The sequence below is a fragment of the Eptatretus burgeri genome, chromosome 4, assembly GCF_056783735.1.
Source record: "Eptatretus burgeri isolate ZD-2024b chromosome 4, Ebu_testis_v1, whole genome shotgun sequence".
Lineage (NCBI taxonomy): Eukaryota > Metazoa > Chordata > Myxini > Myxiniformes > Myxinidae > Eptatretus > Eptatretus burgeri.
In genome coordinates, this window is record NC_140964.1 from 103,731,840 (window position 1) to 103,757,783 (window position 25,944).

Genomic DNA, 25,944 nt, shown 5'->3' on the forward strand with positions numbered 1-25,944 from the left:
AAAAGGTTTCCGCACAACGATTCAAATCATAACCGCCGCAGAAATGGAAGTGTCAACATCGCAGTCACACCTTGGCGATCTTGCCAGCGTCTGCGGACCTCTGAAAAATGCGTCTAAAACGCTGGCGCACGTCGAATACGGTATGGGTAAGTTTGGTATGGGTGAATAGAACGCTAAAGTACGCTATCATACGTCGTAGTAAGTGGAGTACGTCTTGTAATTTTAAACATGTTGAAAATTTTACGACGTACTTGCCGTATGACACACGCTCCGCATGCGATGGGAATAAGTTGTACGCACGATATGCGATCATTGACACACATCGACACACGTTACTTGTAAGGTACTCATAAGTCGAAACACGTCAAGGTAATGGTTAGCGTCAGTGTTCCAGACTCCCGGTTTTTTTTTTTCTTCGGTATGACGGTGTTCAGTGTACAGTGCGGTTATGATTTAAATCGTTGAGCGGCAGCCTATTAATATTATTATATTATAACCACACTAGAAATCTAAGTGTCAAAATCACCATCATACCGAAGGAAGGAAGAAAAAATATATAATTAAAAAAATAAAACCAGGGAGTCTGGAACACTGACGCTAACCATTACCTTGATGTGTTTCGACTTATGAGCACCTTACAAGTAACGTGTATCGATGTGTGTCACCGATCGCTTAACGTGAGTACAACACGTTACTCATAGGTTAGAAATAAGTTTCAGGTACACTAAACATTACCTCGAGGTGTTTCGACTTATGAGTAACTCACAAGTAACGTGTGTCGACGATCGCGTAACGTGAGTACAACACGTAACTCATAGGTTAGAAATAAGTTTCGGGTACGCTAAACATTACCTCGACGTGTTTCGACTTATGAGTAACTCACAAGTAACGTGTGTCGACGTGTGTCAATGATTGCGTGACGTGCCTACAACTTATGGCCAGCGTTATGCGGAAAGTGTGAGTCATACGCTGGCATAAGTCTTAAAATTTCAAGCATGGAAAAGTTGAGGACAACCGAAAAGTACAACGTTTAAAGCCAGCGTACAACGACGTATACCAGTGTTTTTCAGCGTGCTCTCAATGTTATCAAAACTTACTCATAACGTATTCAACGTGTACCAGCGTTTTAGACAAATTTTCCAAAAATCGGCATAAGCTGGCTAAAACGTCAAGGTGTGACTGGGCCTTTAGCAACAATGAAAGATCACTGTGTGTGGGGAGGAAGGGGTGTTGGGTTAACATGGGACACTGGTGCAGTGGCTCCCTGTGAAAGAGCCCAGGAGAGCAACGGCAGCTTGTAAAATGGTACAATGAAACCAAAGTCTGGAGAAGGGACTTGTGAATGCCACCAAACATGATGACCACTTCTGAGCCGCAATTGTCAGATCTGAATCTGAAACAAAGACGCCACTCCTCTCCTCTTTTTTGCATTGGCATGTCCCTCACGGCTCAACCACCTCTAAATCTCATTAGTTCAATGGCTCCTTTCCCAGGTTTCCCTTTCTAACAGCTCCGTATCTTTCCAGCTCTAACAGCCAACTCTGTATCACTTCAGCTCTAACTGCCACTATCCAAATATCAACAGCTCCATATACCCTTCCGAGTATATTTCCAACTTAAAACTACCGCTGATGCCTGCACACCCCTTAAATAATCGCTCCTTGTGCTCCACTCGTGGCTTCTATCGAAACCCAAAGACCAGTTGGTGGTTGAAGCAATGGGAAGTTCAAATTACTCCAAGGAATAGGATATATAAATGCATGTTTAAATGTTCCTCTGCTCTAAGGCTGTCATTAGGTTGGTGCACGATGAGAGGAAAATTAGAGAATATATTCGTAATTGACTATAAAATAAAATATAACCTACTGCAACTTAATTTGCTTGCTACAATAATATTCTTAATGGCATTACCATGATGAAAGCAATACACTGTCATTAAACAAAGTTCGAATATCCATGAAAATCAGCATTTCTGGAACAATATTGTTACGGTTGTGGGGGTAGATGGAATAATTTAATAGGAAATATAGCATCGTGTAGAGTTACTTGGTCCGTGGACGTGTAGGAGGCATCTCGATGTGAGTAGGTAGGAAACTGTGAGCATAAGTGTTACGTGTCACCACATGAGGGGTGGTGCGGTGTGAATTAGCCGAGGGAGTAAGAATAAGTTCCCCAGTATGTGATCGCCCTCTGTGATTTTTCCCTATGTTTTTATGTTTCAAGATCGGCAATAAAGGTGTGGAACACGTCCCTGAAATAAGCAAACGTGCAAACGGGCAGAAAGTCCCATCTTCAAAGGTTGACAACAAGCGGTCACGCCCCCGGGGCACGATTGATGGGCGTGACATCAGAAGCTAGCCGAGCAGGCAGAAAGCCCCGCCTTCCCAGGTTTGGTGCGAGCTGGCCACGCCCATGAGGTGGAGGAGATATATCAGCTTGATCGAGGTCGAGGGGAGGCAGGTTGCGCATTTTAAGACGAAGAAGGAGTTGGCTTGCGCATTGTGCGAGAGCTGTGATCAGTAGGCTGGACATTATGAGAGGCATCGGACTCAATAGGCTTGTGCATTTTTGTGGAGAGCCGTGATCAGAGTGGAGGCATGAGGGGCATTGTTTGGAGAGGCGAGAGCGGAGGGTGAGCGCACGCCGAAGAGGACGACACGGCCATTGAATTCATGTTGAGGCGATTTTGTGGTGAAGGTCGGTGTGGTGGTGTGGTCATGTGGTGAAGTAAGACGCTGGCCCTTTGCTCTTAATCAGGTCGGTGAGGACTATCGAAGCACACAAATATGTTAAACTGGGGCTTTGAGCCTTGATGTGGAGTGCTGGTCGCGGGTTGCCTGGCATGCGTTTGTCCCACTATGAGAGAAGCACCTTGATTCCAGTTCCACAAGGACCAGCTCTGGGCCAGGCTAAGTAGAAGTATATTCGAAAGGAGGGGTTTTTCTTTTTATTTTGTTTCCCCATTGTCTGTATATGAGTCTGTGTGAGAGGTGCCCCGACTGAAGGATTTATTCATTTCATATTATTATCATTACCTTTTGAATTATTGTCCTTTGTAAATATTGGTTTTATTTTCATTAAATGTGTTCATTTTTAGAAACTGTATTCATGTATTTGTATTGTAGTGGGGTTCGAGGATAAACCCCCTGTGCATCCGTTTCATTCCCCGTGCTCCTCCACCTCTCCGCCATTGCGCCCCTCGTCCTTCGAGCACGTGTTAAAATCTCCGAGGATCAACGTGTCCGCCTCCTATTAATATGGAACCACTCGACCATTATTATGGTCCATTATGGTCCATTATGGTCCAGTATAATGGTGGCTGTGGTTGGCGTTGTGGAGAAGGTGGTTGTGGTTGGCGTTGTGGAGAAGGTGGTCGTGGTCAGCGTTGTGGAGAAGGTGGTTGTGGTTGGCATTGTGGAGAAGGTAGTGATGGTTGGCGTTGTGGAGAAGGTGGTTGTGGTGGTTGAAATGTGGTTGGTCCAAAATAATGATAGCAAAAGAAAAACGGCTAACTCAAAGATCACAGCCCTGCACACGAATAAATCCCTTTAAACATCGGTGGGGAAATCTATCTGAACACAGACTTATCCACATAACTGATCTAAGAACCTATATGGTGTTCTGTGAATTTCCACAACCGTAACAATATGAACCATGCATCCCCATTGCCTCGGGCCTCTCACCTGTGTTTTATTTTTTAATTTTTTTGTTTTCGTTTATTATTTTTCATTACCTTCACCACCAAAGATGAAGGAGGTAATGTTTTCACCCCTTAATGTCTGTTTGCCTGTGTACAGGATATCTCAAAAAGTTGTGGACGGATCCAGATGAAATTTTGTGGACATGTTTGGGTGTGTGACAAGGAAGAATTGATTCAATTTTTGTGAAAATCCGAATCCAGATCCGGATGTGATAATTTTTGAAGTGATTCTTCACCATTGAGTGATTTGAATAACAAGGATATATAGCATGATGTCTCAAAAAGCTATGGACGGATTCTGACGAAACTTGCTGGACAGATCGGGTGTGTGATGAGGACAACCCGATTAGATTTTGGTGAATATACGGATCAGGATCTGAATACGATATTTTTTTAATTTTTTAAGTGATTCTTCACCATTGAGAAATGAGGCCAAAAACAATATACTGTATAGCATCATTTTTCAAAAAGTTGTGTTTGGGTTACAGTATGACAAAACTAAGTGGATGAGTTGTTTAGGTGACAAGAACAAGCCAATTCAATTTTGGTTCAGGTCCGGATTCAGATCCCACTTATCAGTGGGATACAAAATGTGAACTGTTCAGCCTGGTCGAAGAATGCACTCTATCGAGTGCCGTAATAGTTTTCATTGTCATAGACTTGAAGACGTTTAGTATATTGAACTACTCGGTCTTAATATCACCCATGACTTCTCCTGGGGTTGTGGTGATGACAGAGCAAGGCTAGCCTCAAAGCCAGCCACAGGATGGCAATTCTCCATTCCTCACTCCTAAATAAATCTGAAATGCTCACAACCTACGTGGCCATTGTCCATAACTCAATGCCCTCCCCTAAGACTGGGGCACCGGTAACACATCCCTCTGTCTTAAATACTGTAGAATCTCGAGCTCTCAACATTATTAACATCTACCATAATGAGGCTGTGAAGCACCAGACGTGTTGCTCTCATCACGAGAGGTTGGTGTCCTCTATTTTTGGCAAGGTAACAAAATCATTACATGGGTATGTTGTTGAAATGTTGAAGGAGGATAGGCAAGCTTACATTATTGACAGCTCAAGCTAGAATAACTTTTAACTCGACTCGGTGATGGAATAGAGCGTCCGCTTTGTGCCTGAGATTTCGCTGTGCTATGGGAGTGGTTTGAACCCAATCCTGGCAGTCATACCAAAGATTTAAAAAATGGTTCGAGTTGCTTCCTTGTTTAATGCTCAGCATCTAAAAGGAGAAAGCATGGCCAAACAAGCAGAAGGTGGAAATGCTCTCGCAAACTCTAATGGCCTCCTTATACGTCGAAGAAACATAAATATTGAACTTTACAACATGGAACAGTGCAATATTACACTGTGTTATCTCTCTGGATTTGGGAGAGTGTGTTGAAGAAGAGTTTGAGCTATGCTTTTGTCAAAGTTGAATCAACACCCTTGTACCTCATCATGTCATAAATATAAGCAATTGTAAATTAACAGTCATTAAATTTTTCTAATTGTTACAATTTTTCTGAATATATTGTGTAATTTTCCCAAAAGACGTCATCTTTGATGGTGAGGGAAAATATTACACTCGATGAAAATTAATAGAAGAGCTTAATTGGGGGGGGGGGGGGGAAGGTCGTTGATTAAATTTGGTAGACCAATGAAGAGAGTGCAAAACTATTTGGACTAATCAAGGAAAGTGGAACAGATGGTTGTCCATGGAAGCAGAAAGCTCATTTAGCAGTATAATAATTCAGTTGGTTTCAGAACTACCATGAAAATTGCAAACATTTGCAAAGAAAGTGGAGAAGATGCCATCAACTGGGACATGCTGCTTACATGCTCTGAGAAATCAAAAGGTAAAATAAGGAAAGGGAAAAAGTTGAGAGAGAGAGAGAGAGAGAGAGAGAGAGAGAGAGAGAGAGAGAGAGAGAGAGAGAGAGAGAGAGAGAGAGAGAGAGAGGGAGAGAGAGATAGGGAGAGAGGGAGAGAGAGAGAGAGAGAGAGGGAGAGAGGGAGAGAGGGAGAGAGGGGGAGAGGGAGAGAGGGAGAGAGGGAGAGAGAAGGCCAAAATCCTAAACCAAGCCCCTGCCCTTTCGGGCAATAACATGCATGACTGCTCAGCGATCCGACCATGTGCATTATAAAATGGTTGCTTGTTTGAAATGAGGTCAAACCAGGACGGAGGCTTGTTACTAATTTTCCAGACACTGAGCTACAGATTGGGAGGTCTGGTCTCAATTATGAACAATTTTGTCCTTTTTGACAAAGTATTGCTTTCGTGCAGTGTCAGTCACATGTGGTTCTCTCTTCTGAGAGTGTATGGATTACTTTGAAAGTTTATAGGCAGTGTAGTTGAAGGATTTAACAAATAAATCTGATTTCAATACAATCAATCACCTATCCACCACAATATATGGATTACACGCTTTACCAAACATCACACTTTTGGTAAAACCTCATGGTTGTTTTTGAGGATCAAAGTGTTATCTGAGCATTCAGATCTCAGACAATGCTATTTCCTTGTGCACGTCTATAACAGTCATCTACATAATAGATATGCCAATGGGTTGAATTTTTACATCATATATCTATAACATAATTTTCCTTCATTCCTTTTCGGGAGGGGTGGGGTGTGGCATTCTTGTCCTAAGCATTCACATTGTCCTTTCTCCGCACCTCCCTTGCACTCCTTTTTCTTCTGTATCTTTCACATTCTCAATTCGTTTTCTATCCCCTCCCCCACCCTGCATTTGCAATGTATAGACGACAACATAATGCACCAATATTGCACAACAATTGCAGTTGAATTGATTATAGCATCCTCTAAAGTCTCAAGCATCTGCTCCATTCCAACAGCATGAACAATGTGTTTAATTGTAGCAGGCTAGGGCGTTTTACAGCATGTCCTAAAGGAGTTATACAAATAGAAAGTATAGAAATATTCCTTCAAATCTGAGAATTTTCAAGACTTGATTAACTGGCTCAAGATATAAGACACTGTTAGACGGGTTTTTAATCCCACAGTTGGGTTTTCCAAGTGTCCTGCATTTCTCATATATTTGCATGCCAATTAGAGGTCGTGAAGGTGAAGCTGATAGGGCACACCCTGACACCGAGTTTGAAACTCCAAACTCCCAGCTTCTTAGTCTACATTCCAGAAACAAGGAGTCAATTTTCTTAATCCCATCCATGAAGGAATAGTCCTGCACCAATGGAACTCGAAGCATGTGTTTGTCATTTTCTATGTAATTTCTAGACAGTCACACATTATCATTTGCAGTGGGTAATATGAGGCACAATTTTGCCTATTAAACTCCCCCATGGCCACACCCTCTTTATGCATTGGGACTATCGAAGCAATATTTTCCCTCACTACTTCCTCATGAATACTGCAATTCATCATCATCATCATGTACTATTCCCTCTGCAGAGAGTTGGTGCTGACGAAGCAACTACTGGAGGCTACAATCCTGGCCGGGTCGCTACTTCGATTCAGGAAGTCAGAGCAGGAATTTGTAATTTGGTCGTGGTGCCTGCGATAGCTCACCTACTCTTTGCGAAGTACACCATGGGATCTTTAACATCCACAAAACTAATGCCAGCAGATGGGGATGCCAGGTTTCACGTCCATCGGAGGGACGTCACACACATTGATGAATCACCCTGCCTGTGAAACACCAAGATGACAGTTTATAGCTGGGTCGGGATAGAAACCCAGGCAAGACAGCTTAGAGACGAGTGTCCATTCCTCGAGGTAACCCTGTCAGCCTTAGCACTATCATTAGGTGGATGAAATAGCTGTATAGTTTAATTGATGTACCCCCTTCAAGAGGTCAATGCAATCCATTGCTAAAGCGAGTCATGCTCTTGCAAATAACTCACCTTTGAAACCTAGAAAGCAAATTCAGCTATGAGCGACACCTTCAAACCCTCTGAAATGCCCTAAAAATGCATTTACCCCATGAAATCTATCCCAGCACTAGAAACCTCTGTAATTTGAACTTTGTGAACTTACTCCAAGACCTTAAAACGTGTATGGAAAGCCTATGTGGCGACACCGGACCAGCTTCTTGTGACTGTTGCGCCACTGTATTCTCTCACACACAATATGGAACAACAGTGGATTATATGGTAAAGCAAAGTACCTAAACAGTCTATTTGTTTTGAAAATGGAGCTCCTTAACTCATCACTCCCTGTCCCCACCTCACCTTCCCTAACATCATGTCACCTGTGCTATTCTGAGCTAACTACCCAAAAAGGCCAAAAGGTTTTTGGTTGGTTTTGATGTTTGTAATACGTTTCTGTTTTTGGTTCACAAAAAAAATAAGTGACCACTATATTCGTTATTGTTGTGTGTCTGTCTGTCTGTCTGTCTGTCTGTCTGTCCCGAGCATAGCTCCGTGGGTTTTGATCCGATCCTGATAAAATTTTGGTGGGAGGTTTATATCATGATCTAGTTGTGTTTTCCTGAGAATGGGCGTGGTGCGCCCATTATGGGCGGAACCACTCCCAAAAAACGTGTTTTTAGGGGGTAGCCGATTTCAATTTGCATCTTCTCCTAGGGGGTTTGTCGAATCTGACGGGGGTTTCGGTATTTGGTTAGTCCAATGGCACCTGCATGGCCCCACGGAGCTCGATTTTTCATTTTCATCCCAAGGTCAAGGTCACAAGGTCACGAACTTAGAAAATTGCGAATTTTGACATAAAAATCATATGACCTCCCAAACTTCGAGAGCTAGGATGACAATATTTTTTATGCATAATCTTCAGGTCATTCCCCACCTAAAGTCTTGAAACCATTTTGCTCTCTCTTGAACACCTTGCCCATGGCGCCCCCTTCAAGTTTGTTTTTACGCTGATTTCATCAAAGTGTGGATAATCCGAGGAGTGCGAAATGCCATATAGCCTATATGATGTTATATTGTTCCTGGAATGTTCCAGAGGAAGTTTTGCACCAAAGGTCATAATCCTTGACCTTTGACCTTTAAAGTTCACAAAGGTCAAATTTTCAAAGTTGTGGGAATTAAATCGGGTTTTCGACCTTCTTCGACGAACTAACTCCAATAAGCTATAGCACGTATCCTGCTTTCTTATTTTAATATCCACAACATTGTTTTGTGACCTTTAAAGGTTATGCAAAGGTCAAATTTTGAAGGTTGTTGAACGAAACCTGGTTTTCGACATTTTGCAGCTAATAACCGGTCACTCATACCACATCATGTTGATCATTTTTATAACTTGGTCAAACATTATCACATTGTCTCATCCTTGACTTCTGAAACAATCTACATCATCAAATACCGCTCGTGAACCATCGATGTCTTCAGACTTGTTATTTTTATTCTCTCTTTGATTGTTATCATTCTTGCTGAATTGATTACAATTTATTAATATAAAGCCAATTTTTCATCTGCTGATAATTAACATTATTAATCATAATTAATATTGCATAAAAAAAATTAATACGCAGGTTGGTGGTCTTTCTGTCTTCTACTGTCTCCTCTCCAGTCTCGACCCTCCCCGCTGTGTCTGCAATTTGCCCCCACCGTATTCTCGCAGGGTGCTCAAGGTCCGCCAATAACCCCCTTCTGGTAAAACTACAAAAATCACGAATCACTGCTCGCTTTCACTCTTTCATTCCTCTTTTTTCCTGCCTTTGGAATAAACTCCCACACTCTGTTCAATCCCATTCTTCCCTCCAGGCCTTCAAAACAGCTGTTCACCACCACCTCTTATCTTCCCCCATCCAAAACCTCGATCTTTTCTACCCCCGTTAATTCCACCCCCCAAACCCTCCTCCTTCAAATTCCCTGCTTTCCTTCCTGAAAGTCCGTGTGGTGTCCATCTTGTAACCCATGTTCCCCACTCCATCCCTCTCCCTTCCACAGATCTCCTAATGTCTCTGTCTCTGTCTCTTAGGTGGAGCTAAGGGGAGGAAGTGATGCGAAGGGGCGGAGCTTTTTGTCAGTTTCGCCGAGAGAGGCGTGCTGGTGGAACGAAAGGAAGAAACGAAAGGAAAAAGGGAGCTCTCAGTTTTGGAAAACGGAGTCGCTGAGAGGAAGGCGTCCTCGTGTGTCGAAGGAGCGAACAAAGCGAGCGAACGAAGGCTTCGTAAAAAGAGTGCTCGTGTTTTCGAAGGAGCGAACGTAAGAGAGGCTGCCTGCACATCGAGCCGGTGATCAACAGTTTCGGCCTGCGTCTAGCCATGGAGCCTCCATCCTTACTCATCTCACGGCTCAACACGTTGTCGATCTGCCTGTGGAGCTCGCACCTCGATTTGGGCCTTGTCTGGTGAACGGACCAGGCCTGGATTTGTATGCTGAACCCTGGAGAGAGATCGGCTGAGGCCCATCGTTGATCTGGCGGACTTGTGCCGTCGACATTGTGCGGGGCCAGAGCGCGCGGAGACCGCGTGCGTGAGGTCTGCGACAAAAGGATCTGCGCCATTTGGCCACGCGGCGTGGTTCAAGCTGGGAGTTCGAACCTGTGGGCACCCGCTTGTTACGAGCAACATTCGTGCTTTTTGACACTTTCCTCTCGTCCATGAAACCTCACTAAGTACTCTGTCTTGTCTTGCATGAATGCTGTTTGTCTTTGTCTGCACGAGTTGTGGAAGGCATATTTGGGTAGTGATCCCCTCGAAACCTGCAGACCATGGTTCCCTAGTTAAGAAAGGGTTGGGGGTTGTTAATAAAACCATTGTGAATTTTGCTTGTGTTGTGATCCCCAATGTTCCCCAATAAATCTGGTTAATTCGTATGAAGTTGCCGCTATGGATTAATTTGTGTCCCGTCGAGGAACGATCCGTTTGATTGGCATATAAAACCAAAATGGTTACAGACTGGCAGAAAACGCTCGGCATCTGACACAACCAGTCTGTAACCAGGGGTTCTATTTCCCTAACTGGCAAGGTACAAGGATTACGTTGGTGTCGCGATTGAAGGCGCGTGACCCAAGGCCTGTGCTGAGCCGGCCAGCATTATAAACCCTGGAGACGGTGGTGGTGAGGGTGGCACCGAGGAGCGGGTGAGAATCCCGCCACCCCGGATCCGCAACAATATATACACTGATAATTATACATGATATAATAAATATATATCAACTTCTTCTTCTTTCGGCGAGCTCCCGTTAGGGGTTGCCACAGCGGATCAACTGTCTAATTCGTTTTGTTGTCCGCATAAAGATTTGGCATAGGTTTTTACGCCGGATGCCCTTCCTGACGCAACCCTGGTCGCCTCTTACGACATACAGGGATATGGTACACCTATTCTAACCGGGGCATACACCGGGCCCAGCAAAACCGGTACTCATCTCGCCAACCTCCGAAGGATGGTAGGCTGAGTCAACCCCCTGGTGCTTTCGACTTGGTTTATATGTACATATATATATATATATATATATATATATATATATATATATATATATATATATATATATATATATATATATATATATATATATCTTTATATATTAATTCAGTGTCCCAACGGGACTTGAACTCAGGACCTTTTGGGTCCCAAGCCACTGCCCTACCCACTGCGCCAACACCAGGCTTATAATATATATATATATATATATATATATATATATATATATATATATATATATATATATATATATATATACATATACACATACATACACACACACACACACACACACACACACACACACACACACACACACACACACACACACACACACACTGATAATTATACATGACATAAAATATATATATGGTTGTGGGGCTGAGTTTTGGTGGGGATAAACGACCACGAGGTGGAGCAGTGGAGTCGTTTCCCACCGAACACCCGGGATTTACGTCGTGACTCGGACAACTCCGAAAGGTCATGGGTCACTGAGAGGACCGTGGTCACCAATATTTTGACGGCGTGAGGTAGGGTCCACTTGTCTAACTCCAATTTACCTCAGTACTCACGCCGGCCAACTACCGGGGAAACCACACCCTCGGCCGACTTTGTCTGAATCAATTTGCTATCACCGACTCGGATCCGGCGTAACCGAGCGGAATTACCAAAGCCACGCCGGACCAAATGAACAATTTATCGGCCTGAATGGCCTTACTAATTCTCAATACGCACCATTGTAAACCAATGAGGAAAACACAAAAACGAGCTGAAATATTTAGCAATAGGATATTTATTTACAATAATTTATTTACAATAAGCAAATGTTTTCCGCCGGATGCCCTTCCTGACGCAACCCTGGTCACCTCTTACGACACAGGGATATGGTACACCTATTTTAACCGGGGTATACAACGGCCCAGTACACTGGTACTCATTTCGCCGCCCTCGGAAGGATGACAGGCTAAGTCAACCCTATATATATATATATATATATATATATATATATATATATATATATATATATATATATATATATATATATATATATGTACATATATACACATATATATATATATATATGTACATATATACACATATATATATATATATATATATATATATGTACATATATACACATATATATATATCTATATATATATATATATATATATATATATATATTTATATATATATATATAGAGACACACAAATATATAAATATATATATAGATATATATATAAACATATATATATATATATATATATATATATATATATATTGTTGTGGTTGACGAAATTCGCAAACCACCATTCAGGTCCCTTAGGTGAGATATCTCTGTAAGTATATGTGTAGTTAGGCCCATACCCATTGTTTAGAGGGAATAAATGTCATTCATGCGGGCTGCGACCCTTCTAGATAGCTGTTTTTCTTTTACTATCTTTATTTTGGACCAGCCGCCATTACTACCACCACCAACCACGTCTCAACAGCCATCACACAACAACCACCAACCGCAACGCTGCTTCACAACAACAGCCACGACCTTTACCGTCACAACTCGCCCTCGCAACCATCGCATCACCGTCATTCCCACGCCGCTTGTGGGCACCGATACTGGACTCGTGCAGGGCGCGCACCGAGCAGGGGTGCAAAAGCGCCGGCCTTTCCGAAAAAAAACAGATCAAAAACGACTCACACCCACTTCTGTTCCGTCCTATCGGCGAGCTGGGGCGATTTGGCCCCGCCTCCAGGTACGTTGGAATGTGGTCGCTATATGCAAATTCATGGATCAAAAAGCATTCACGCCCACTTTTCCTCGGTCCAATGGGGAGCCAGTTAGAGGTGAAGGGTCGGAGGTAAAGGGTCGAAGGTGAAGGGGCGAAGCCACTGGGCATATAAACGACCGCGTTCGTCAGTTAAGAGTTCGGAGTCAGTGAAGAGTTGGGACGAGTCAAGAGAGGAGTCGGAGAAGGCGGTTGGACGGAGCTGTGGAGAGGTGGCGGCGGCGAAGGCGGTCGAGGGGGTGCTCGTATCGGAGTCGGGGAGCTGCGGAGGGAGAGGCCGGCGGCGCGACCGAGGTCGTGGTGGAGACGCTCGTCGCGGGACCCGAGACAGGGAGATATCCTCCTTCCCCCGAGCATCAACAACCCCCTCCTGTTTCCCCCCCCCCGCGCTGAGATAGTGCGAGAAGGGGGCCCCGTCATCTTGCGGCTCATCATCAGACGGGTAGGCCCGACGCGGTCTCGGCCCCAGGCCCGCCTACCCCCCTCATCCTTGAGGGTGGTCCTTTTCTTTTGCTTTGAGTGTATGTGTTGTCGGCGCCGTCTGTGAAGTAAAACTGTACAAGTGTTGCCGCGTGCTCAGTAGTCGGTTAGATCTGCATTGTTGCATTTCCTTTTTGTGTATTATTGTGTTTCTTCTTCTCTTACATTTGCTTTTGGTGTAATTGTATATGTGTGCTTTCCGTTCATCGCGAAATAAATGTGCTTCATGTTGAACTGTTTTCCCGTTTCGCTTCGTCTTTTCCTTTATTGAATCTCTATCTTACTTCACGTAAAGGGTTGGTCGTGGGCTAAAACGCCCGATAATTAATCGAACCGTCGAGGCCGACGATAACACCGCTCGGTTATCCCGATAGTACGGAACGGGTCGCTTAAAGTGGCCCGTGTCCGGAGTCGACCTGCGGCGAGGTGCGATCGCCCGGTCTACCCTCCGTGTGCCCTCCTCGCGGCACTGGTATCGAAGAACGGGAAAACGGGCTGTCCTGTCTCCAGCTAAATTCACGGGAATCGGTCCAGGGGTGAGAGGAGCGACCCCCGATTCCCTCCAAATTACGAGCGAGTTAAATTAACCCTTTACGAGAAATAAAATGGCGTCTCAAGGCGAGCGGGAGCCGGGGGTATTAGAAATGGATGTAGAATGTGTAGAATCCATGGTCCAGGATGAAAACCCCGAGCAGGAAATGTTGGTTGTGCAGGAACACGAACTCGTCCAACTGAACCCAGAGTTCGAAATGGGCGCAGTGGCGGACAAACGGCCCCCACGTGCGAATTCGCCCATGGATCGGACGATGGAAATGTTTGAGGCATTGATGAGGAAAATGGATACGAATATGAACGAAGTGAAAACGAAGATGGATGCGAATACACAGCAAATGAACGAAATGGAAACAAACATGAAGGAAGAAATGAAAGAGCTGCGGGGTGAGACGCGGAACATGGGCCGAAGCCTGCAGGCGGGCATGAAGGCAGTAACCGGGGAGCTCAAAATGGCGACGCCACGTGTGGGAGTGAACGAGCTGGGAGGGAGTGCAACGGCTGTCGGGCCCGCGGTGGAGGCTGGTAAGGAGAAAATAATTCGGGGGACGTGTTGGGCGAGGGTCGTGACGGTAACCGAGAGGGGCAAACTAATTGGGGTGACGGAGACGTGCACGAGGGAGATAAGGGAAGAGACGGAAATAATAGTTGAGACAAGGGAGGTAAAGGGTGAAGAGGTGACTGAGTTGGCAGAGACACGGGAGATGGGAACGATAGAGGGAAGACTACACGATGAAGACGGGGTAAGTGACGCACACACACACACGGAGGTAGTGGAGGATAATGGGGGTGAACTCGCGGACTGGGTAGAGACCCGGTGCGAGCAGTTGGATGGCCTCCTCCAGGAACGAGGGGAGGGAGTATGCCCCCTTGAGGCGAGTCACGACCAGGTGAGTTCGGTCGTGCTTTGCGAGGTCGAGGGGAGGAGTGCTGTGGACAGGTGCATGGAGAGCTTGGGGGGTATAGAGGCCCCGGAGACCCTTGTGGGGACACGAATCCCCAGTGTGGTTGTCCCTGTGTGTGTGGTGCAAGGTGTGAGTGCGTCCCCGTGTGTGGAAGCGACCCCGTGTGTGAGTGGTGTGGTGGCGATTGTGCCGGAGTACGTGCTTCCCAGCACGCCGTGTGTAAAAGGGGCACCGCAAGTGGAAGAGGCCGTGTGTGTGAGTGAAACGGCCAGTACGAATGGAGCACCACGTGTGAGTGGTGTGGTGGCGAGTGTGCCGGAGTGTGTGCTTCCCAGCACGCCGTGTGTGGATGAAACACCGCGGGTGAGTTCCCCCGCTTGTGTGAGTGAGGCACGGTGCATGAGTGAGGAACCGCGGGCGAGTGCCCCCGCGTGTGTGAGTGGTATGGTTTGTGTGAGGGAAATGGCACGATTGAGTGGAAGGCCGCGAGTGAGTGGAGCCACGTGTGCGAGGGAGGTGGTATGCGTGAGAGAGACAGCGTGTGCAAGGTCGTTGTGTGTAAGGGAGATGTCGGTCGGCATGTGTGAACATGCAGCCGCGTCTCCTGGTGTGAGTTTAATGGTGAGGTGTGTTAGCGTCGTAACACGCGGGAGTGCGTGTGTTGAATGGCGACGACGACGGCGACAGAAGAAAGAAAGCCGAGTAGCGGCTGTAGTTGTTTCGGGGACCGTGCCGGGTTCACCCAGCAGTGAGCACGAGGTCCGTGCTGTGCAACGCACGAGGCCCCCACGTGCTCGCTTGCGAGAGTGAAGTCCCGGTCCGGAAACGCACGCGGTGGATTTGCCGATCCCGCGGACGGACAAAGTTTAGGCAGGATTATGGATTTGGACCGGACGGGTTCTCCACGCGATCGTGTGTGTTAAGCTCCAACGGGCAAAGCACATGTGTTCGCGTGGGGAACCCCTCGAGACGTGGGGCTTGTGTTTTTTTTTTATGCGCACGGTGACGTCATGGCTGCACGCGGGGTTGTAATCCGGCAGGAGGGGTATCCCTGCCGGATGGTACCGTCCAAGGAGGGACGAGGTACACGTGCAGCTGCATGACGTCACGGGCAGGTGCAAAGTGCGCGAGCTGTGAGTTGCCGCGCTGGTGCTGCGCGTGTGAAAAAAGAAACAAAAAAAAACAGCAAGCCTCGCTTTCGGGTGAACAGGATTCCCGGGCAAGGGGTGGAAGACCCCCTTACCAGGGTACAGGATGGAAACTAGTTAGGGGGAAGGGTTAGCTTCGCTAGACCGGCTCCATGGGGTAGGGGTAAGTCCTCATGGGGCCCGTGGAATGGATTAGTTAGAGGGATGATAGCCAGATGTAGGTTGGGTAAATAATTTTTGGGACATTTGAGAACAGTGACAGACTTGTGAATGTGTAGAGGGGACGTAGTTTAGCTACGTAGTGTTAAAAGGAACGTGCTGTAGTTTAAGGGACGACGTGGGAGCACGAGTTAGTTAGGGGAGGTAGTTCGAAGGATGGCAGAGTTCAGTGGTGTGTGTTGAAGAGTTGTTGGTGAGTGAGTGAGGCCAGCAGGTCTGTGTGAGTGGAGCGAATGGGGAATGCATGGTGCGATGAGTGATTGGGGGGAGGAGTGACTCCCGCCCAAGGGACCCCGGGGTCAGTGTAGAGTGAGTTAGGGGTTAGTTAAATTGAAAAATGGATGTCGTTTTGTTGTTGGTGGGAGTGTAGGCTCGAAACCCGTTTGGAGTGGTGCAGGAGCCCTGTTGACGGGCTGGGAGCGTGGCTGCGAAAAGTGAGTATCGCTGAGTGGGTACCCCGGGCACCAGGCTAGTCGGCCGTGGTAGGCCAAGGGCCCATGGGGGGCTGGGATAGCGTAGTGGGCACGGGTGCGCCTGTTTGGTGCGGGGGCCCGGGGCGCCGTTAGCCGCGTGGGCAGTGTTGTGGGCACGGGTGACCCTCGGAAAGGGGCCTGGGAAGCCAGCCTGCCACGTGTGCGTTTCAGGGGAGGTGCCATGGGGGGGCACTCCCCGGTGTTAGGGAGCTGGTAGGCTCGGAGGCACTGTAGTGCCCGGGGGTGCCATAGCGGGAGATTCGGCAGAGGGTCGTGCCTGCCAAAGGGAGCCACGTGTCCCAGCCATGAGACCGTGTGAGGGCACGGAAAGAAAATTGGGGGGCGAGGCCCGAAATTGTGAGGACACCAACACAGGCGACGGGAATCTGGGTTGTTAGAACCAATAGTTTCAGCGCGAGGCGCTTGTTGAAAGCCCCGGGGTAGTTTAACAGTTAAATGGTTAGGGTAGATAGGAAGTGTACCCCTCCGCACCATCCATCCCCTCGCTCTCGTTGTGGGGCGCTGGACCCACTTCAGTTATAGATCGCTGAAGTCTGGGGAGGCCATCCTGAGGCTTGAATTGGGCCTCGACACAGGACGCTAGCTCTCCCTTGTTCCCCTCCGGGAAGGGAACGTAGGGGTTGGGAGTAGGCTAGGTGACAGGATAGGTTAGCCGAACAAAGACTATAAAGGGGGTTTGGGGACGATTTATAGCGGGGAAGTAAAAATAAAAAAATAAGTTGGGGCTAAATTGGGGTTTGACAAATTAAGGGAGTGGGTATAGACAGTGACAGGCAAAGGCGATAGGTTGGGAGGGAGACCGTAGGGTAGGTCCGAGCCCGCCTTCCGAGTGGCCAGCACCACCGCACTGCCTCCACCAACCTCCACTGAACGGCAAAGGCTGGCCAGCTTCATCTGCCGGCTGGCTGTTTTTCTTCAAGGCCTGTGCCGGCCCACTTCATCGGCAGCTGTTGTGTTGCTGCAAGGCCTGTGCCGGCCGGATCGTCTGCAGCGGCTGTGCTTCAAGGCCTGTGCCGGCCAGTTCATCTGCCGGCTGGGTTTGCCTGCAGCGGCCTTCTTCTGCGGGCTGTGTTTGCCTGCTGCCTTTGCCATGCCCACTGCCCACGTTCACCATCCCCGTTCAATTTTTGCTTTGCCCCCCCCCCCCCTGTTCATTGCCATGTGCGCCAGGATCAGAAAGCAACAGTTTGCAAGCTGCGAGAACTGCCCTGTTGGCAGCTACAACACGGGCCTGCAGTGGCGGCCCGTGCACCGTGTTTGCGTCCATCCATTCGTTGTGTTCATTGCGTGTGCCACTTGAGCTGGCACGGAGACTACGTTTGTGCAGCCCATGCACCGTTGTGGTTCACTGCGTTCAGTTCAAAAGGGAAGGCCTTGGACTGCGTGTGAGCAGCTGGCCACGTTCCCTGTCACCTGCATTGTTTGAGTCAGAGACTGCATGCGAGCAGCCTGGCTCCCTGCTAACTGCTTTCTTTTTGCAGAGTTCATTGATCCTGGGCCATGGTTTAGTGTAAAATTTGTAAGTTAAGGTAAGATGTACTGTACATATGAGTGCGCCCCCGGCATGTCTGTCTCAGCGCCGGCAATTTTATTTAAGTCGTCCGTGTGAGTGAGCTTGTTTAGGTAGTTACTCAGCCCTCAGGTTATTTATTTTGGGGACACGAATACCATGAATGTCGCACTCAGGGATCCGTAGGTAAAATGTACTCGGGGAAAACTACACATGATGGCACACGAAAATTTGACGACTCGGGACGAGTCTGTAAAAAGGGGAGGGGGTAGTGTTGTGGTTGACGAAATTCGCAAACCACCATTCAGGTCCCTTAGGTGAGATATCTCTGTAAGTATATGTGTAGTTAGGCCCAAACCCATTGTTTAGAGGGAATAAATGTCATTCATGCGGGCTGCGACCCTTCTAGATAGCCGTTTTTCTTTTACTATCTTTATTTTGGACCAGCCGCCATTACTACCACCACCAACCACGTCTCAACAGCCATCACACAACAACCACCAACCGCAACGCCGCTTCACAACAACAGCCACGACCTTTACCGTCACAACTCGCCCTCGCAACCATCGCATCACCGTCATTCCCACACCGCTTGTGGGCACCGATACTGGACTCGTGCAGGGCGCGCACCGAGCATGGGTGCAAAAGCGCCGGCCTTTCCGAAGAAAACGGATCAAAAACGACTCACGCCCACTTCTCTTCCGTCCTATCGGCGAGCTGGGGCGATTTGGCCCCGCCTCCAGGTACGTTGGAGTGTGGTCGCTATATGCAAATTCATGGATCAAAAAGCATTCACGCCCACTTTTCCTCGGTCCAATGGGGAGCCAGTTAGAGGTGAAGGGTCGGAGGTAAAGGGTCGAAGGTGAAGGGGCGAAGCCACGGGGCATATAAATGACCGCGTTCGTCAGTTAAGAGTTCGGAGTCAGTGAAGAGTTGGGACGAGTCAAGAGAGGAGTCGGAGAAGGCGGTTGGACGGAGCTGTGGAGAGGTGGCGGCGGCGAAGGCGGTCGAGGGGGTGCTCGTGTCGGAGTCGGGGAGCTGCGGAGGGAGAGGCCGGCGGCGCGACCGAGGTCGTGGTGGAGACGCTCGTCGCGGGACCCGAGACAGGGAGATATCCTCCTTCCCCCGAGCATCAACAACCCCCTCCTATTTCCCCCCGCGCTGAGATAGTGCGAGAAGGGGGCCCCGTTCCCACCCCCTACCAGACACTGTCCGCGAGGCCTGCGGAGTCGGGGCGCCACCGCCATCTTGCGGCTCATCATCAGACGGGTAGGCCCGACGCGGTCTCGGCACCAGGCCCGCCTACCCCCCTCATCCTTGAGGGTGGTCCTTTTCTTTTGCTTTGAGTGTATGTGTTGTCGGCGCCGTCTGTGAAGTAAAACTGTATAAGTGTTGCCGCGTGCTCGGTAGTCGGTTAGATCTGCATTGTTGCATTTGCTTTTTGTGTATTATTGTGTTTCTTCTTCTCTTACATTTGCTTTTGGTGTAATTGTATATGTGTGCTTTCCGTTCATCGCGAAATAAATGTGCTTCATGTTGAACTGTTTTCCCGTTTCGCTTCGTCTTTTCCTTTATTGAATCTCCATCTTACTTCACGTAAAGGGTTGGTCGTGGGCTAAAACGCCCGATAATTAATCGAACCGTCGAGGCCGATGATAACACCGCTCGGTTACCCCGATAGTACGGAACGGGTCGCTTAAAGTGGCCCGTGTCCGAAGTCGTCCTGCGGCGAGGTGCGATCGCCCGGTCTACCCTCCGTGTGGGTACTTAGGTAGGTCGAATTTGGCGAGCAACCCTATCCCACGCGGGGGGCCGGTTGGCACGATCGTGGTGAGGCCGAAAGGTCCATATAAAAATATATTTATATATATATATATATATATATATATATATATATATATATATATATATATATATATATATATATATATGTATATGTATATATGTATATGTATATATATATATATATATATATATATATATATATATATTTATATATATATATATATATATATATATATATATATATATATATATATATATATATATATATATATATATATATATATATATATATATATATATATATATATATATATATATATATATATATATATATATATATATATATATATATATATATATATATATATATATATATATATATATATATATATATATATATATTTATATATATATATTGTTGCGGATTCGCGCCCGCCGGCGTGCGAGCGGCCACGTAACTCGAATCGCGGCACGTCGCCCACCGGACGGACAATCCCGTCGTGACCCTCTCGGACTAACGCCGGGAACTAGTCACGGGTGGGCCTTTCGGCCTCACCACGATCGTGCCAATCGGCCCCCGCGTGGGATAGGGTTGCTCGCCAAATTCGACCTACCTAAGTACCCACACGGAGGGTAGACCGGGCGATCGCACCTCGCCGCAGGTCGACTTCGGACACGGGCCACTTTAAGCGACCCGTTCCGTACTATCGGGATAACCGAGCGGTGTTATCGTCAACCTCGACGGTTCGATTAATTATTGGGCGTATTTAGCCCACGACCAACCCTTTACGTGAAGTAAGATGGAGATTCAATAAAAGAAAAGACGAAGCGAAACGGGAAAAACAGTTCAACATAAAGCACATTTATTCCGCGGCAAACGGAAAGCACACATATACAATCACAACAATTATGCACCAAAAGCAAATGTAAAAGTAACTAAAGAAACACAACAATTATGCACCAAAAGCAATTGCAACAAAAGAAACACAATGCAGATCTACTACCGACTACCGAGCACACGGCAACACTTATACAGTTTTACTTCACAGACGGCGCCGACAACACATATACTCAAAGCAAAAGAAAAAGGAAGGGGCCACCCTCAACGATGAGGGGGGGCAGACGGGCCTGGGGCCGAGACCGCGTCGAGCCTACCCGTCTGGTGATGAGCCGCAAAATGGCGGCGTCGCCCCGACCCCGCGGGCCTCGCTGGCACTGCCTGGAATGGGATGGGAACGGGGCCCCCTTCTCACACTATCTCAGCTCGGGGGGAAACAGGGAGGGGTTGTTGATGCTCGGGGGAAAGAGGATATCTGGATGGCTTGGGTCCCGCGACGAGCGACTCCACTGCGACCTCGACCGCGTTACCGGCCTCCCCTCTCCGCAGCTCCCCGACTCTGACACGAGCGCCGACCTCCACAAAGATTCTTGGCTTCTCCAGCCTCTCCGGACCCCGACAGACACTCTCTCGACTGCTTTCACCGCCGCCACAACTCTCCAACTCTTTCCTCTTCTCAACTCTTCAACTCTTCCCAACTGCCTCCAACTGCGTTCGCCTCCGCCACAACTCTCCAACTCTCCCACTCTCCACTCTTCTCAACTCCGTCCAACTGCTTCTTCTCAACTCCTTTCTCTGACTCTTTTTGCTCCGCGCTCGGCGCTTTATAGTGCGACAGGAGAAACCATATGCAGATTTTTGGATCAGGAATGGCTCGGGGGCGGAGCCACGCTCCCCATTGGACAGAGGAAAAGTGGGCGTGAATCATTCTTGATCCGCGAATCTGCATATAGCGATTATACTCCGACGCGCCTGGAGGCGGGGCCAAATCACTCCACGCTCGCTGATAGGACGGAACAGAAGTGGGCGTGAATCATTCTTGATCCGATTTCTCGGAAAGGCTGGTGTTTTTGCACCCGCTGCTCGGTGCGCGCCCTGTACGAGTCCAGGATCGGTGCCCACAAGCGGCGCGGGAATGGCGGTGATGCGATGGTTGCGAGAGCGAGATGTGACGGTAAAGGTCGTGGTTTTTGGCGTTGTTGTTGTTGTGAAGCGGCGTTGCGGTTGGTGGTTGTTGTGTGATGGCTGTTGAGACGTGGTTGGTGGTGGTTGTGGTGGTAGTAATGGCGGTTGGTCCAAAATAAAGATAGTAAAAGAAAAACGGCTATCTAAAAGGGTCGCAGCCCGAATGAATGACATTTATTCCCTCTAAACAACGGGTTTGGGCTAACTACACATATACTTACAGAGATATCTCACCTACGGGACCTGAATGGTGGTTTGCGAATTTCGTCAACCACAACACTACCCCCTCCCCTTTTTACAGACTCGTCCCGAGTCATCAAAGTTTCGTGTGCCATCATGTGTAGTTTTCCCCTAGTACATTTTACCTACGGAACCCTGAGTGCGACATTCATGGTATTCGTGTCCCCAAAATAAATAACCTGAGGGCTGAGTAACTACCTAAACAAACCCACTCACACGGACGACTTAAATAAAATTGCCGGCGCTAAGACAGACATGCCGGGGGCGCACTCATATTTACAGTACATCTTACCTTAACTTACAAATTTTACACTAAACCATGGCCCAGGATCAATGGACTCTGCAAAAAGAAAGCAGTTAGCAGGGAGCCAGGCTGCTCGCATGCAGTCTCTAACTCAAACAATGCAGGTGACAGGGAACGTGGCCGGCTGCTCACACGCAGTCCAAGGCCTTCCCTTCTGAAATGAACCCAGTGAACCACAACGGTGCATGGGCTGCACAAACGCAGTCTCCGTGCCAGCTCATGTGGCACACGCAATGAACACAACGGATGGATGGATGGACACAAACACGGTGCACGGGCCGCCACTGCAGGCCTGTGTTGTAGCTGCCAACAGGGCAGTTCTTGCAGCTTGCAAACTGTTGCTTTGATCCTGGCGCACATGGCAATGAACAGGGGGGCAAAGCAAAAATTGAACGGGGCTGGTGAACAGGGGCAGTGGGCATGGCATGGCAAAGGTGATCAGGCAAACACAGCCTGCAGAACAAGGCCGCTGCAGGCGAACACAGCCGGCAGATGAACTTGCCGGCACAGGCCTTGCAGAAAACAGCTGCAGACGATCCGGCCGGTACAGGCCTTGCAGCACAGCAGCTGCAGCCGATCCAGCCGGCACAGGCCTTGCAGCAAAACAACAGCTGCCGATGAAGCTGGCCAGCCTTCGCCGTTCAGTGGAGGTTGGTGGAGGGAGTGCGGTGGTGCTGGCCACTCGGAAGGCGGGCTCGAACCTACTCTACGGTCTCCCTCCCAACCTATCGCCTTTGCCTGTCACTGTCTATACCCACTCCCTTAATTTGTCAAACCCCAATTTAGCCACAACTTATTTTTTTATTTTTACTTCCCCACTATAAATCGTCCCCTAACCCCCTGTACTGTCCTTGTTCGGCTAACCTATCCTGTCACCTAGCCTTCTCCCAACCCCTACGTTCCCTTCCCGGAGGGGAATAAGGGAGAGCTCGCGTCCTGTGTCGAGGCCCAACGAAGCCTCAGAATGGCCTCCCCAGAGTTCAGCGATCTACAACACAAAGTGGGTCCAGCGGCCCACAACGAGAGCGAGGGGATGGATGGTTCGGAGGGGTACACTTCCTATCTACCCTAACCATTTAACTGTTAAACTACCCCGGGGCTTTCAACAAGCGCCTCTCGCTTAAACTATTGGTTCTAACAACCCAGATTCCCGTCGCCTGTGTTGGTGTCCTCACAATTTCGGGCCTCGCCCCCCAATTTTCTCTCCGTGCCCTCACACGGTCTCATGGCTGGGACGCGTGGCTCCCTTTGGCAGGCACGACCCTCTGCCGAATCTCCAGCTATGGCACCCCCGGGCACTACACTGCCTCCGAGCCTACCAGCTCCCTAAACACCGGGGAGTGCCCCCCATGGCACCTCCCCTGAAACGCACACGTGGCAGGCTGGCTTCCCAGGCCCCTTTCCGAGGGTCACCCGTGCCCACAACACTGCCCACGCGGCTAACGGCGCCCCGGGCCCCCGCACCAAGCGGGCGCACCCATGCCCACTACGCTATCCCGGCCCCCCATGGGCCCTTGGCCTACTACGGCCGACTAGCCTGGTGCCCGGGGTACCCACTCAGCGATACTCACCTTTCGCAGCCACGCTCCCAGCATGTCAACAGGGCTCCTGCACCCCTCCAAATGGGTTTCGAGCCTACATTCACACCAACAACAAAACGACCTCCATTTTTCAATTTAACTAACCCCCTTACTCACTCTACACTGACCCCGGGGTCCCTTGGGCGGGAGTCACTCCTCCCTCCAATCACTCATCGCACCATGCATTCCCCATTTGCTCCACTCACACAGACCCGCTGGCCTCACTCACTCACCAAGCACATGCTTCCACTTCACTCACCAACTCTTCAACACACTCACCGCTGAACTCTGCCATCCTTCTAACTACCTCCCCTAACTAACTCGTGCTCCCACGTCGTCCCTTAAACTAGTAGCACGTTCCTTTTAACACTACGTAGCTAAACTACGTCAACTCTACACATCCAAAGGCTGTCACTGTCTCCAAATCTCTAAAATAACTTTTATTTCCCATTTCCCCATCCTAAATCTCAACTAACAATCCCTCTAACTAATTCATTCCACGGGCTCCATGAGGACTTACCCCTGCCCCATGAAGTCGGTCTAGCTAAGCTAACCCTTCCCCCTAACTAGTTTCCATCCTGTGCCCTGGTAAGGGGGTCTTCCACCCCTTGCCCGGGAATCCTGTTCACCCGAAAGTGAGGCTTGCTTTTTCTTTTTTTTTTTTTTACATGCGCAGCACCAGCGCGGCAACTCACAGCTCGCGCACTTTGCACCTGCCCGTGACGTCATGCAGCTGCACGTGTACCTCGTCCCTCCTTGGACGGTACCATCCGGCAGGGATACCCCTCCTGCCGGATTCCAACCCCACGTGCAGCCATGACGTCACCGTGCGCATAAAAAAAACACAAGCCCCACGTCTCGAGGGGTTCCCCACGCGAACACATGTGCTTTGCCCATTGGAGCTTAACACACACGATCGCGTGGAGAACCCGTCCGGTCAAAATCCATAATCCTGCCTAAACTTTGTCCGTCCGCAGGATCGGCAAATCCACCGCGTGCGTTTCCGGACCGGGCTTCACTCTCGCAAGCGAGCACGTGGGGGCCTCGTGTGTTGCACAGCACGGACCTCGCGCTCGCTGCTGGGTGAACCCGGCACGGTTCCCGAAACAGCTGCAGCCGCTACCCGGCTTTTGTCTCTCAATTGTCGTTGTCGTCGTCGCCATTCCACCCACGCACACCTGCGTGTTACGACGCTCACACTCCACTCCATTACATTCGCCCCGGGAGACGCGGCTGCATGTTCACACATGCCCACCGACATCTCCCTCACACACAGCGACCTTGCACACGCTGTCTCTCTCACACTCGGCCGCTCACTCACGCATGCCATTACCCTTGCACACGTGGCTCCACTCACTCGCGGCCTTTCACTCACTCGTGCCATTTCCCTCACACAAACCATACTACTCACACACGCGGGGGCACTCGCTCGCGGTGCCTCATCCACACACGGCGTGCTGGGAAGCACGATCTTCTGCACACTTACCACCACACCACTCACACACGGGGTCGCTTCCGCACACGGGGTCTTTGTCACCCACCCGGTCGCTCTCACACACGCCCTTGCACCCGCGCTATGCGTGCGTTGCAGCACGCATTTCGCCACACTCGTGAACACACACCTCGACACCACACACACCGGGACAACCACACTGGGGATTCGTGTCCCCACAAGGGTCTCCGGGGCCTCTATACCCCCCAAGCTCTCCGTGCACCTGTCCACAGCACCCGTCCCCTCAACCTCGCAAAGCACGACCGAACCCACCTGGTCATGACTCGCTTCAAGGGGGCATACTCCCTCCCCTCGTTCCTGAAGGAGGCCATCCCGCTGCTCGCACTGGGTCTCCACCC

At 48.9% G+C, this 25,944-nt stretch overlaps 1 long non-coding RNA gene across 1 annotated transcript in view; it reads left to right on the forward strand.

Annotated features, from left to right (window-relative positions):
• Positions 1-10,457, forward strand: part of LOC147028804 (uncharacterized) — a 28,632-nt gene extending 18,175 nt beyond the window's left edge. The window contains exon 3 of the long non-coding RNA XR_015057719.1: positions 9,618-10,457. This is a non-coding gene — a long non-coding RNA (uncharacterized LOC147028804). The remainder of the gene's footprint in view (positions 1-9,617) is intronic.
• The last annotated feature ends 15,487 nt before the right edge of the window (positions 10,458-25,944 follow it).